Here is a 15,029-nt window from a genome sequence, read left to right on the forward strand (position 1 = left end):
AAAACTGCTCCAGCTCCTTCAAGTTGGATGGGTTACACAGGTGTACTGCAATCTTTAAGTCATACCACAGATTCTTAATTGGATTGAGATCTGGGCTTTGACTAGGCCATTCCAAGACATTTAAATGTTTCCTCTTAATTAAACCACTTGAGTGTTGCTTTAGCAGTATGCTTAGGGTCATTGTCCTGCTGGAAGGTGAACCTCAGTCCCAGTCTCAAATCTCTGGAAGACTGAAACAGGTTTCCCTCAAGAATTTTCCTGTATTTAGCGCCCTCCATCATACCTTCAATTCTGACCAGTTTCCCAGTCCCTGCCGATGAAAAACATCCCCACAGCATGATGCTGCCACCACCATGCTTCACTGTGGGGATGGTGTTCTTGGGGTGATGGGAGGTGTTGGGTTTGCGCCAGACATAGTGTTTTCCTTGATGGTCAAAAAGCTCAATTTTAGTCTCATCTGACCAGAGTACCTTCTTCCATATGTTTGGGGAATCTCCCACATGACTTTTGCTGAACACCCATGTTTTTATTTAAGCAATGTCTTTTTCTGGACACTGTTCCATAAAGCCCAGCTCTGTGGAGTGTACGGCTTAAAGTGGTCCTATGGACAGATACTCTAATCTCCGCTGTGGAGCTTTGCAGCTCCTTCAGGGTTATCTTTAGTCTCTTTGTTGCCTCTCTGATTAATGCCCTCCTTGCCTGGTCCATGGGTTTTGGTGGGAGACACTCTCTTGGCAGGTTTGCTGTGGTGCCATATTCTTTAATTTTTGTATAATGGATTTAATAGTGGTCCATGGGATGTTCAAAGTTTCAGATATTGTTTTATAACCCAACCCTGATCTGTACTTCTCCATAACTTTGTCCCTGACCTGTTTGGAAAACCTTGGTCTTCATGGTGCCGCTTGCTTGGTGGTGCCCCTTGCTTAGAGGTGTTGCGGACTCTGGGGCCTTTCAGAACAGGGGTATATATACTGAGATCATGTGACATCGTGTGACACATAGATTGCACACAGGTGGACTTTATTTAATCTAATTATGTGACTTCTGAAGCTAATTGGTTCCACCTGATCTTATTTAGGGGCTTCATAGCAAAGGGGTGAATACATATCCACACACCACTTTTCCGTATTCAGTAATTTCTTTCATTTCCCTTGACGAATTTGGACTATTTTGTGTATGTCCATTACATGAAATCGATCAAAAATCTATTTAAATTACAGGTTGTAATGCAACAAAATATGAAAAACGCCAAGGGGGATGAATACTTTTGCAAGGCACTGTACTGCCATTTAGTATGACTAATGTAACATCACCCTAAACATATCAAAGTAGAACATAAATGGCTGTATGCATAATCATAATGAATGCTTTACTAATGAAAGAGATAAAATAATGTAAACCAACGTAAGTGAACCATTTTTTCCTCCAATATGTGTACCCTCTCTTTACTTGTTCCTGAAGACCTTAATGTGGACAGCTGCTTTGATTATTTCCCACCACTGATGGGCAGCCATTCTTTCATTATCTGTATCTCCCGCTCTCTCTGCCTTTCAAACAAAAAGGTATTTTACTTTTGTTCCAGGCACTGCATGGGACTCATGTACAGCTGGTGGATAAAGAAACAGAGAGTGCTCACCCTCTGTGGCTACCTTTGGCTTATGCCGCAGGCAGCAGAGACAATAGCCTTGTCAGGATATTCCTCCAGGAGTGCTGGTGCTTTTACTCTTCTCTAAAGCCCCAAATCAAAAGGAACCTAATTCCACAGCCAAAGAGAGATCTTCTAGATTGCAGTCTCTCAGAGGCAGACCCTCATCATCATGGTGTGATGGAGAGGAATGTCTGCTCAGTTTTGTCTTTCAATTAATACATCTGAAAAACCTTTGTGTTTTCTTACCTTGGGAAGTTCTCTTCAGGAATAGACACTTACATTTTCTCAGACATAAAATATTATCTTATTCGTGAATAGCTAGGCAATCTAACCGGTTAGATTGATTAACAGCAAAACTTGACCCTGAGTTAAAGTCATGAACTGAAATGACATTATCTGGATTTTGTGGCACACTGATATTTAACATGAGTGCATCCATTGTTGTCTAAAATAGTTGTATCCCTAGAGCATCCAATTGACACAGAGGTTCTTCCTCCATGAGATACAGTACCTCAAAGGTTTTCGTATCAGCAGTTGTTCTAGTAAGCCCAACACGTGATGCAAGAGATGTGAATTTCTCACTTGAGAAAGATGGATTAAATACCCCATACCTAGAGGGGGTTGTTCTCTCGGCCAATAATTCATGGATGAAATGCAAAACATTTATTTGATTTTATCGTGGTCTAGTTGATCATTTTCCAGAGGCCTCTTAGTCTTATCAGCAATATAGATTTTTCCCCACTTTTTTATTTCATGAGATTATCTTGTTTCCAAATGTTGTCCACGGGTAGAAATAATTGCATGACATTCTGATTATAAATTATACAGACTTTCCTTAGATGAATAGCCACAGATCACTGGCACTGGTTCTCTCATTGATGATGTCTGTTCCGCAACCAGTCTGAGCCTGCAGACAGAGACATCATTTAAAAAGCAAGACATTGTCTTATCAGTAATTGCTTTTTAGTATTTTAGTAAGCAATATCCCATTTTGCCCTGTTACCAGACGAGACAACTAAACACTAGAACTGCTTTTGACAATTAGCTGTTATTAAATTCCTCTCTTATAATACCATGTCTGGGAATGGTAATACAATTGTACAATTGTTGAAGCATGATATTATAATGACAACAAATATTTTTTGGTTCATTACAAAATGAGATATTACGGCATTTCATCATCCATGATGTTAGCCAGTTTTACTTTATGTCCTAATAAACCTCTTTCTGCCTGATGTAGTTTGGGTAAATGCACTTGAAAGAAGGGAGACAAATGATCCTCAACACGGTGTTAGTGCGGTGCTGTTGCTAAACCCACTGGAGAAAGGCCAGCTTGGCAATAATCATTCTCACTCAAATGCACATGCACACACGCACACACATAAACAGACTCAACTTTTTATTTTTAGAGGGTGCGTTAATAGAATTACTTTAAGTAAAATAGAATCATCTTCATCTTTTATATCATGCTACAGTACATACACCCACTACAAAAATATACAGTATATAGTAAATTGCAGAAAAAGTATAGACAAACAAGACATAGACAGTACCAGTCAAAAGTTTGGACACCTACACATTCAAGGGTTTTTCTTTATTTGTACTATTTTCAACAGGACAATGAACCAACACACCTCCAGGCTGTGTAAGGGCTATTTGACCAAGAAGGAGAGTGATGGAGTGCTACATCAGATGACCTGGTCTCCACAATCACCAATCCTCAACCCAATTGAGATGGTTTGGGATGAGTTGGACCGCAGAGTGAAGGAAGTGCTCAGCATGTGGGAACTCCTTCAAGACTGTTGGGAAAGCATTCCAGGTGAAGCTTGTTGAGAGAATGCCAAGAATGTGCAAAGCTGTCATCAATGCAAAGAATGGCTACTTTGAAGAATCTAAAATATCAAACATATTTTGATTTGTTTAACACTTTTTTGGTTACTACATGATTCCATATGTGTTTTCATAGTTTTGATGTCTTCACTATTATTCTACAATGTAGAAAATAGTAAAACATTAATTTAAAAAACCCTTGAATGAGTAGATGTGTCCACATGTTTGACTGGTACTGTATGTAGCTCTACATATTAATGTCAGAATTAGGTCACAATACATTTTATTAAGCGTTTAGCGACACATTGATGTTGAAAGTCTAATTTTAATAAATTACTTTACTTTGCATAACTGACTTTAATTAATTCAAAAAGCATCTCAATGAGTGTGTCTCATGTAAAATATAGCCCAAAATACTCAGAGAATGATCAAACACCCCAAAAACATTAGTTCTTAAAAGATGAAAGCAGATGTCACTTCTAACACCTAGGCTGGGTTTCAATTGCTTCAAAGCAAAGAAAAAGTTAACTATAGATATGTCTACACCTACCATGGGTTCCATTCAAGCTCAATATGTTTTGGTCCTAATACAGCATGAACTGCATTGCAGAACCAAGATATGTACTGATTGAATTCCGGTCTTTTAGTTCTTGGGTCAAAAACATATTTGGAAATGTATGTTATCTTACAACATATTAAGAAATGTATCTTAGAGTACACTCAGTGTACAAAACAATTCCATGATATAGACATAGAATCCAGATTAAATAGACTGGAATGTGGGTGGCAATGCCAGGCATCTCTGGATGCAAATAGCTTGGATTCAAATTTAAAATGTTACCATTGGTTATTAAACAGGGTGAGAGTATTGTGCATATATATACACTGTACAAAACATTAAAAACTCTTTCCATGACATAGACCAGGTGAAAGCTATGATACCTTACTTTTTTTATTTTACCTTTATTTAACTAGGCAAGTCAGTTAAGAACAAATTCTTATTTTCAATGACAGACTAGGAACAGTGGGTTAACTGCCCTGTTCAGGGGCAGAACGACAGATTTTTACCTTGTCAGCTTAGGGATTCGAACTTGCAACCTTTTGGTTACGAGTCCAACATTCTAAACACTAGGCTACCTGCCGCCCCGATGTCACTTGTTATTGATGTCACTTGTTATTGTTATTGATGTCACTTGTTAAATCTACTTCAATCACTGTCGATGAAGGGGAAGAGACAGGTTAACAAATGACTTTTAAGCGTTGAGACAGTTGAGACATGGATTGTGCGTGTGTGCCATTCAGAGAGTGAATGGGCAAGACAAAAGATTGAAGTTCCTTTGAGCAGGGTATGGTTGTAGGTCCCAGGCGCACCGGTTTGAGTGTGTCAAGAACTGCAACGCTGCTGTGTTTTTTACTCTCAACAGTTTCCCAGGTGTATCAAGACTGGACCACCTCCCAAAGTACATCCAGCCAACATGACACAACTGGGAAGCATTGGAGTCAACATCGGCCAGCATATCACTGTAGAATCTTGTGGAGTCCATGCCCCGATGAATTGAGGCTGTTCTGAGGGCAAAAGGTGATGTAACTCAATATTAGGAAGGTTTCCTAATGTTTTGTACACTCAGTGTACATGTACTGTATGTTGTAGTCACAAAGACTGGTGTCAACCAACCCAACAGAAAATCAGTCTGTTCAGCCGTCAATAAACCACCTATTACCTAAATCTAAAATAATGTTCGAACATATAGGATGAAGCATAGGCCTACCCCAGCAGGTAACTATTTGGTGGCAGTTAAAAACATACTTATTATAAAAAAAGTTTTTTTTTGTACTTTTTGTGAAGTTCTGTCAATAGCAGCCCTTGTAGTCATGTTAAATTAGTTTTGCATGAGACATTTAACTCTGCTGTAATGCAAGTCATATGCCAATTGACCTGTATGTTTTGAAGTTGATTAAGTTAAGCCCTTATTGGTTTAGATTTTCTTTTTCTCCAGAGAATATGTGGAAACACATGGAAAAAGAAGCCAGAGTTAAAACAGGCAAACATTTCAAGTTTTAACCTGTACAAATGTCTTTACTTGAAAATATAACACATTATGTGATGTTACATATCCTATATGTCATCAATGTGGATCTTTACACAGTTGCCATCACAATATGGGAATTTTTCTGAAATTATAAACCTACTGAAGTCACCTTATTAAATGTCACAATGCATGTCGAATTACTTTTGTCATCTAGCAACAGAGAGAGAGGGAGAGGGAGAGAGAGACAGGCAAAGCACGAATGCCTATTTGTAATAGTGTAATGGCTGATGTCATGAAGAATAAATAAATGTAAGCCTCATTAAGTAATTCAAACTATCAGGCACTGAAAGATGTGAAACGGCCTGAATTTTGTCCTGGCTCCCTCACGACGCCAGGACAGCGGAGTCAATCACCACCTTCCGGAGACACCTGAAACCCCACCTCTTTAAGGAATACCTAGGATAGGATAAAGTAATCCTTCTAACCCCCCCCCCCCTTAAAATATTTAGATGCACTATTGTAAAGTGGTTGTTCCACTGGATATCATAAGGTGAATGCACCAATTTGTAAGTCGCTCTGGATAAGAGCGTCTGCTAAATGACTTTAATGTTAAATGTTAAAGGAACTAATTAGTTCACTACAAATTATCCAAATTGAGGAATAAAATGACAATAGCTTAACATTGTCCAGCATATGTTGCACCTTGAGTATAGGAGAGTATAGAGTTTTGAGTTTCAGTTGTGTTCCTTGCGCTCATAACGCAGTTAATTCTATAACAAGGGGTGTTTCTAAGCTGGGGGAGAGGGTTCTACTAAGCTATGGAATTGTTTTAAGAAGTTCATACCATGCCATCAGTTAGCTATTTGATTTTGAATGGTAAGACCCTTTGAAGTATAAAAATTATTTTTGTCCATATAAACACATTGAATAACAGATTCACTAAATGGAACAACAGATAGTCACCCAAAAAATCTGAAAGTAATTTGTTCTGGAGTGTCTGTCCTATATTTTAGCGATATAAGAAAGATCAGGAAAGATATGTTATATACAGTATATATATATATTGTCATGACGTTGGCCTGTGGGTAAGGTTTATGACCCCCCCCCCCCATAAATACCTTACTCACGTATCCAATTTACCACCATTGACATTCTTCCGAAAACAGGGAGATCTGTTGGCCAACCCGGCCAGCATCTACGACCAATCTACCGAAGCGCAGCTCAGAGTAAATATTTATTGCATTTTCCTTTTCCAAATGGGCGGTAATTTAGAATGCATAAGATAATGTATTTACGATAGCATAGCTGATGTTTCTGTGTTCCTAAATCTTCCCGCTCTTTCATTCAAGCCCAACCCCCTTTCCTTTGTGTAACCAGCTTTCATACAGGTTCCGTCCACCAGGACGTTTTCTGTATGACATCATTGTATTCTGTGTATTTGTAATTCTGTGTGATTAGTTAGGTATTTAGTAAATAAACCCAATTTTGTATTGCTGATTCAACTTGTTAGCCAGGGTTCGTGAAGATAACCAAGAATTTACAACTTTCATTATGAGACTGAAAATAAAACAAGGGTTAATATTGACTGCTATCGATGTAAAATATTACAAAGTATTTTAAGAGTTTATTCGGAAGATAACGGCTCTATAAACGTTCTTCCGTGGTGCCCCGACTTTCTAGTTAATTACATTTACATGATTAGCTTAATCAGGTAATATTAATTACAGAGAAATCATTTTATAAGTTAGCATGTCATATCACTTAATCCGGCATAGCCAAAGACACGACAATATATATATATTTTTTACATGTATTTAACCCCGTATTTTTGTTACTTAACAGTCTCCTTATTGTAACGAGTGTGCTGATAGTCGTGAAGCAAGTTCAAGGAGTGAGTGTTTTAATAAATAAAATGAACACGAAACAAACAACTCACCGATATGAAAACAGAGTCAATAACACCTGAGGATAGAACCAAGGGAAGTGACAGATATAGGGAAGATAATCAAGGAGGTGATGGAGTACAGGTGAGTGTCATGAGGCGCAGGTGTGCGAGACGATGGTGAAAGGTGTGCTGGATAAATCAGCAGCCTGATGACCTAGAGGCCGGAAAGGGAGCATACGTGACAATTATATACTATACTTTCATATTTTTTTGGGAACTGGTACCAGGGGACATTCATATGAGTCTTGTGAGGCCTGTGAGCATTCTAGAGCAAAACAACTGACATGTACATATGTGTGAGTCACACCTTCGCACAGAGGGCCCATATTAGTGTGTAGCCCAAGCAGTTTGGACACTACAGACAGAAGTTGGCAGATGGGCTGTACCGACTTCAGACGAGTCCCAAGACGCTACAAATGATTTTGTATGAAGGCCAATTTTCAGGATGTTTCATGGTCTGAAAACACAGCTCTAGCTCTGTCACCTTTCACTGCAGATGCGGACGTGCAACATAGGTGGATGAAGTGGATTGAGATGCACCCAATGCAAAAAACAGATATCTCTAGCTTAAACTGGAGTATTTTTATGGGGATTTTTTTATTATGTATTATGCTAATTAGATTTCCGCTGGGGCGCGGACATTGACCTAAGGGGGTTTTAAAAGACAGACTTCACAAGAGGTGAGCTGGACCTCCAGGCAGAGTCATGGGGCCCCAGTCTGGCCATCTCTTGATTCTATCAGTGGGTTGGCTGAGAGCCTGTGTGAGGGAGTTTGTCTCTGTGCCGTTCCCCCCTCTCACTCTCCATGTGTGTCCTCAGCTTGTCAGGAGCACCTACAGTACAGTGATGAGAGCAGGGAGGAGCATACCCCTCTGGGTAAAACACGCCACTCTGCTCCATTCTGCTCCGCCCTGGTCTGCCTCTCATAGGCTTGGCATTTCAACTCACTTCTGGGGAGAGGGAGTGCAATTTCAATTTGCTGTTAGGGCTCTCTCCGGTTCCCCCTATTGAATTGTAACAGGGAGTTTTTCTTCAAATGCAATTAGCCAGGCTTTTTTAGGGCAGGGAACAATGTTAAGATCTAATTGGAAATCTTTCTGATCTTTATGAAAGAAAACAAATACTCCATTATTTTCCCACAGTATAATTTTAATCAGCTCACATGAAAGGATAATATCTTTGTAAAATTAAATAATATCTTTCTGATGTAATATTCTCCTTACAACTATATACACTTTCAGTCTGGCTATTTGTCCACAAGTAATTTGAATATGCTCATGTATCCCAGGGGATTTGGCAAAACACCAAGTTACTGTAGCACTTGACTAATGCAATTTTACTAAATCACTCATTTCCCCATGGGCTATTTCTGATGTCCAGAAAATCAAAGTAGGAAATACATGTTGGATAAAAGTGTGTTCTTAAGACGCTGAGCAAAAGTGAGCAACAGTATGTGTAACAGTATGCATAATCATTACAGCTTTGAATTACACAATAGAGAACACCTTAAATAAACCTACTGTCAGAAAAGTTACAATTCTTTATTTAAAAAACCCTATGGTCGATAACCGCGCCCCCGTGGAAATTAATTAGCATAATAAAACAATTCCCATAGAAATCCGTAATTTCTTGCTAGAGAAATCCGTTTTTTTGTATTGGATGCATCTCAATCCACCACATCCACCTATGTCGCACTTCCGCATCTGCAGTGATAGGTGACAGAGCTAGAGCGGTGTTTGTCAGACCATGAGACATCCAGAAAAACGGTTTTCTCACAAAGTTGTCTGTAGCGAATGTGAGACTCTCTCAAACATGAACATGTCGGTTGTTTTGCTCTAGGACGCACACAGGCCTCACAAGACTCGTCTGAATTTCCCGGTACCAGTTAAAATAATGATGGTTTCTAAAATTGTTTGAATGGTGTCTGTGAGTATAACAGAACTCATATGGCAGGCAAAAACCTGAGAAAAATTCAACCAGGAAGTGGAGGATCTGAGAATTGTAGTTCTTCTTTCTAATCCCTTTCGAAACTACAGTGTCTGTGGGGTCACGTTGTACTTCCTAAGGCTTCAATTGGCTGTCAAAAGCCTTCAGAAAGTTGTTTCGTCTGTCTCCTGTAACTGGGCAGAGTATAGGAGCTCAGTCACTGAGTGGACTGCCTGGGGACAAAGGGATAGGATATGCGCGGACCCGCGAGCACGCTGTTCCTTCTTTTTCTCCTTGAATGAATACGCTATTGTCCGGTTGGAATATTAGCGCATTTTTACGTTAAAAATACCATAACGATTGATTTTAAACAACGTTTGACTTGCTTCTAAGTACGGTAATGGAACATTTTGACTTTTTGTGTCTCGAATTGCGCTCACGCGTTATGCTTTTGGATAGTGACCTGAATGCACGAACAAAACTGAGGTATTTGGACATAAATATGGATTATTTCGAACAAAAACAACATTTCTTGTGGAAGTAGCAGTACTGGGAGTGCATTCTGATGAAGATCAGCAAAGGTAAGAGAATATTTATAATACTAATTCTGAGTTTAGGTGACCCCGAACTTGGCGGGTGTCTGTATAGCTTGCTGTGATGGCGAGCTATGTACTCAGAATATTGAAAAATGTGCTTTCTCCGTAAAGCTATTTTAAAATCTGACACAGCGGTTGCATAAAGGAGTACTGTATCTATAATTCTTTAAATAATTGTTATGTACTTTGTCAACGTTTATGATGAGTATTTTTGTAAATTCACCGGAAGTTTTTGGTGGGAATACGTTTTCTGAACATCACGCGCCAATGTAAAATGCTGTTTTTGGATATAAATATGAACTTTATCGAACAAAACATACATGTATTGTGTAACGTGATGTCCTAGGAGTGTCATCTGATGAAGATCGTCAAAGGTTAGTGCTTCATTTAGCTGTGTTTTGACATATATGCTTGCTTTGAAAATGGCTGTGTGATTATTTTTGGCAGGGTACTCTCCTGACATAATCTAATGTTTTGCTTTCGCTATAAAGCCTTTTTGAAATTGGACAATGTGGTTGGATTAAGGAGAAGTGTATCTTTAACCTGTCTGGGCGAGCAAGCGTCCCACCCTAGTCAACAGCCAGTGGAATCACGTGGCACGAAATACAAATACCTCAAAAATGCTATAACTTCAATTTCTCAAACATATAACTATTTTACACCATTTTAAAGACAAGACTCTCATTAATCTAACCACATTGCCCGATTTCAAAAAGGCTTTACAGCGAAAGCAAAACATTAGATTATGTCAGGAGAGTACCCTGCCAAAAATAATCACACAGCCATTTTCAAAGCAAGCATATATGTCACAAAAACCAAAACCACAGCTAAATGCAGCACTAACCTTTGATGATCTTCATCAGATGACACTCCTAGGACATTATGTTATACAATACATGCATGTTTTGTTCAATCAAGTTCATATTTATATCAAAAAACAGCTTTTACATTAGCATGTGATGTTCAGAACTAACATACCCACCGCAAACTTCTGGTGAATTTACTACATTACTCACGATAAACGTTCACAAAATACATAACAATTATTTGAAGAATTATAGATACAGAACTCCTCTATGCAATCGCGGTGTCAGATTTTAAAATAGCTTTTCGGCGAAAGCACATTTTGCAATATTCTGAGTACATAGCTCGGCCATCACAGGCTAGCTAATTTGACACCCACCAAGTTTGGTGCTCACTAAACTCATAATTACTATTAGAAAAATTGGATTAGCTTTGCTGTTCTTCGTCAGAATGCACTCCCAGGACTTCTACTTCAACAACAAATGTTGTTTTGGTTCCAAATAATCCATAGTTATATCCAAATACCGCCGTTTTGTTCATGTGTTCAGGTAACTATCCAAACGGTGACGTGCGAGCGCATTTCGTGACAAAAAATGTCAAAATATTCCAGTACTTAGAAGCATGTCAAACGCTGTTTAAAATCAATTTTTATGCTACTTTTCTCGTAAAATAGCGTTAATATTCCAACCGGGCGACGTATTCATTCAAAGGCTGAAAGAAAAAAATAGAGAATTCTCATGAACGCGCATCTCCAGTGTCACTGTTCCCAGGCTGACAACTAACAAATACTCCTGCTGTTCTTCGCCCAGAGACAGCAGACACCTCATTCCACTTTCTGGCGCCTTCTGAGAGCCAATGGAAGCCTTAGAAAATGTCACGTTACAGCAGAGATGCTGTATTTTCGATAGAGATGCAACAGAAGGATAACAAATTGTCAGGCAGGGCACTGCCTGTATGGAATCTTCTCAGGTTTTGGCCTGCCATATGAGTTCTGTTATACTCACAGACACCATTCAAACAGTTTTAGACACTTTAGAGTGTTTTCTATCCAAATCTACTAATTATATGCATATTCTCATTTCTGGGCAAGAGTAGTAACCAGTTTAAACTGGGTACGTTTTTTATCCGGCCGTGCAAATACTGCCCCCTAGCCCCAACAGGTTAAAATGGTGTAAAATTGTCGTATGTTTGAGAAATTGTATTTCGCTCCGTGCTGTTCCATTGGATGTTGGCTAGGCGTTCCGCTAGCGGAACGTCTGTCCTCAACAGGTTCTTTAAACAATTGTTGGAAAAATTACTTGTGTCATGCAGAAAGTAACCGACTTGCCAAAACTGTAGTTTGTTAACAAAAAATGTGGGTAGTGGTTGAAAAAACTGTTTTAATGACTCCAACCTAAGTGTATGTAAACTTCCGTCTTCAACTGTACCTTCCCTCATTTCTAACCCCCATGGACTTGATCTGTGAGGTGATAACATTTTATTTGCTTTGTGATTTGTCAAAAACGGTAAACGACTTGTCAAGTCATGTTCTCCAGTTCTTGTATACACTGTAACAAGTACATTGAAGATTTGTAGTATGCTGAATACTGGACATCTTTGAGTTTGTTTATTTAAGTATTATAGTACATGGCATTATGGGATTAGGGAGTTTTCGCTTGTCAAATATAAACAAACATGAATGCCATCATAAAGAATTCAGCTGCTGATAGCTTAGCTGACACACGCATCTCTTTTCTAAACGGTATTACATTTCTCCCTTGTGCTCACCAGAGATGTGGTACATTGTAAACAAGTTTAGTTGTTTTGTCGCTAACTTATGTTTTGTTTTTAGTCAGTGCAACCTGTTACTTAGACTGGTTTATGAAATGAGTTTGGCTGTGGACGTGTTCCGTGTGATGTTTAGATGATGAAGTTAGCGTTTATCTTTTACAATAAATGGTGAAATTGTGAAGTTGTGAAGACCTTTATTTCCCATCAATACAGAACATTGTTTACATGCTTTTCAGACTACAATGCTGTTTATATGCATTTGTTGCATCCTACCTTCTGTTGATACTGTTCCAATCACATATTTGCGATGGTACGCCACAGGGAAATATGTCATCTTATGTAGGATTCAAAGGGTTAAAAGAAAAGAAAAGCATGATTGTTTCCAATATTTTAATTTTGAAATGCAAACACAAGCTTGATTAAATATACACATTGCTGGGCTGTTTGATCATATTAATTTAGAGCGGAAGTTAGGTTTTAATTCATTCGAACTTTGGGAACTAGGAAATCCCAAGAGTACTCTGATGATTCAGTAGCTCCATGCACTCTTTGAGTCACTGAGACAGATCTCCTTTTTAACCAAACAGCATGCAGGGTATTCAGATGTGGGTCTCGAGGTCATGTGGCAAAGGTTGTGTTGGCTTTCATTACGGACCTTCATATAATAGGAGACTGTTTCCTCGCCTACTTTGAAATAGAAACGCCATGCAGATGGCAAATCTATGTTGATACGAGGTGTAATGTGGGCCTTATTCGTAAATCCACCTTTCTTTTTAAAGAGTAGCCAATTTCCAGACGTTAAGAAAAAACTAAACGGTGGGGTTTAAGTTTCAGAGACAAAGTCTTAGCTGACATTGAGAGGGGAACCCAATCGTCAGCTGCATGCCTGTGTTTATTTAGCTATCCTTAGTAAGCCAGGCACAGGGAGCCAGATCATAAACGTCAAAAGGGGGCTGTGTTTCATCCCAGCCTCCTTGAGTACAGTAGTATATGGACATTACAGAGGTGACATTTATCATTGTGAGCGATGGATCCAATCCTAGCTTTTATGGACACCATGCCGGGTCCCGGTCATGCTCCAAATGCACCATGCTCTTAAATTACAGTTTGATTTAATCCAATGTTTCTTTCCTCTTGATGACATTTTGAACATGAATTTGGTTCCCATTCCATATTTAAAATGAGTCTAAGGGGTCAACCATTCACCCCTTCAACCATATACCTATTAAAGAGCCGTTATGCTACTTTGAAGTCACAATCACTAGAAACGATCAGCACTACTAATGTTACAATGGCATGCGTAAATTCTATTTCCTCTGTGGCAATGAAACAATGAACAAAGTCAGAGAAAAACAATAAGGCCCAAGGCACTGGTTTATAACTTACTGATATAAAAGCACTGTACAAAATACTATTCATTGTATTAAAGTTAAAGTGTCATGTTCAATAAACTAACTGAAAACAGAAAGATGTTGCACTTGATGGTGGTAATTGTGGAATGTTTAGGGTTGATTTCCTTGTGTCCGATAGATTTTGGCTTGAATGGTTTTCATAGTAGAGTGCCGAACAGAAATGGAAAGAGAAGACACTGGTTAGCAACGCCTTAGTAAAGCCAAAGTAGACTTTACACTTTCCTCTTAGTATTTTACCTGCCAAGAGACAAACTCTTCACACCATGATGATTCATTCCACTTGCATGTTTTGAGAACATTTTATTTTCTTGAAATGCAAATCTCCCATTTACAACCAATACTTGACATACACAAAAATCAGAGTTATGTCCGATGTCAAAGGGGAATAATTTTTTTGTTTTTTTGCACCGTCATCTGAGAGTGAATAATTCTTAATGCTGTTCTATGCTGCCAGTATATGTGGCAGTTCGTTATTGTGTATGTAAAAGGGTGCGTATTGCGTTGCGTAACTGTGAGCTCACAGCACCTCACGTGTAGAGAGAAGCTTTGATTCAGTGTAATGTGGGGAGACTGTCTCTCGTCACTTTTTCTCAAGTAGGTCACAAACTCTCTCTCTGAACACCCAGGAAATAATCCCGATCCCTCCATATGCTAGGAGCTTATGGAATTTGAAGAAAATAGCATGTTCCATTTTATTCCATTTTATTTTCACCTGGTAGATATCCTGTTAGGGCTAGGGGGCAGTATTGACACGGCTGGATAAAAAACATACCCGATTTAATCTGGTTACCACTCCTACCCAGTAACTAGAATATGCATATACTTATTACATATGGATAGAAAACACCCTAAAGTTTCTAAAACTGTTTGAATGGTGTCTGTGAGTATAACAGAACTCAAATGGCAGGTCAAAACCTCAGAGATTCCTTTACAGGAAGTGGCCTGTCTGACCATTTCTTGAACTTCTTTTCCATCTCTATCTTTTACTAAGGATCTCTGCTCTAACGTGACACTTCCTACGTCGTCCATAGGCGCTCAGAGCCCGGGAAAAAAACAGAATGTCGTCAT

Source organism: Salmo salar, chromosome 11 (assembly GCF_965601325.2).
Source record: "Salmo salar chromosome 11, fSalSal1, whole genome shotgun sequence".
Lineage (NCBI taxonomy): Eukaryota > Metazoa > Chordata > Actinopteri > Salmoniformes > Salmonidae > Salmo > Salmo salar.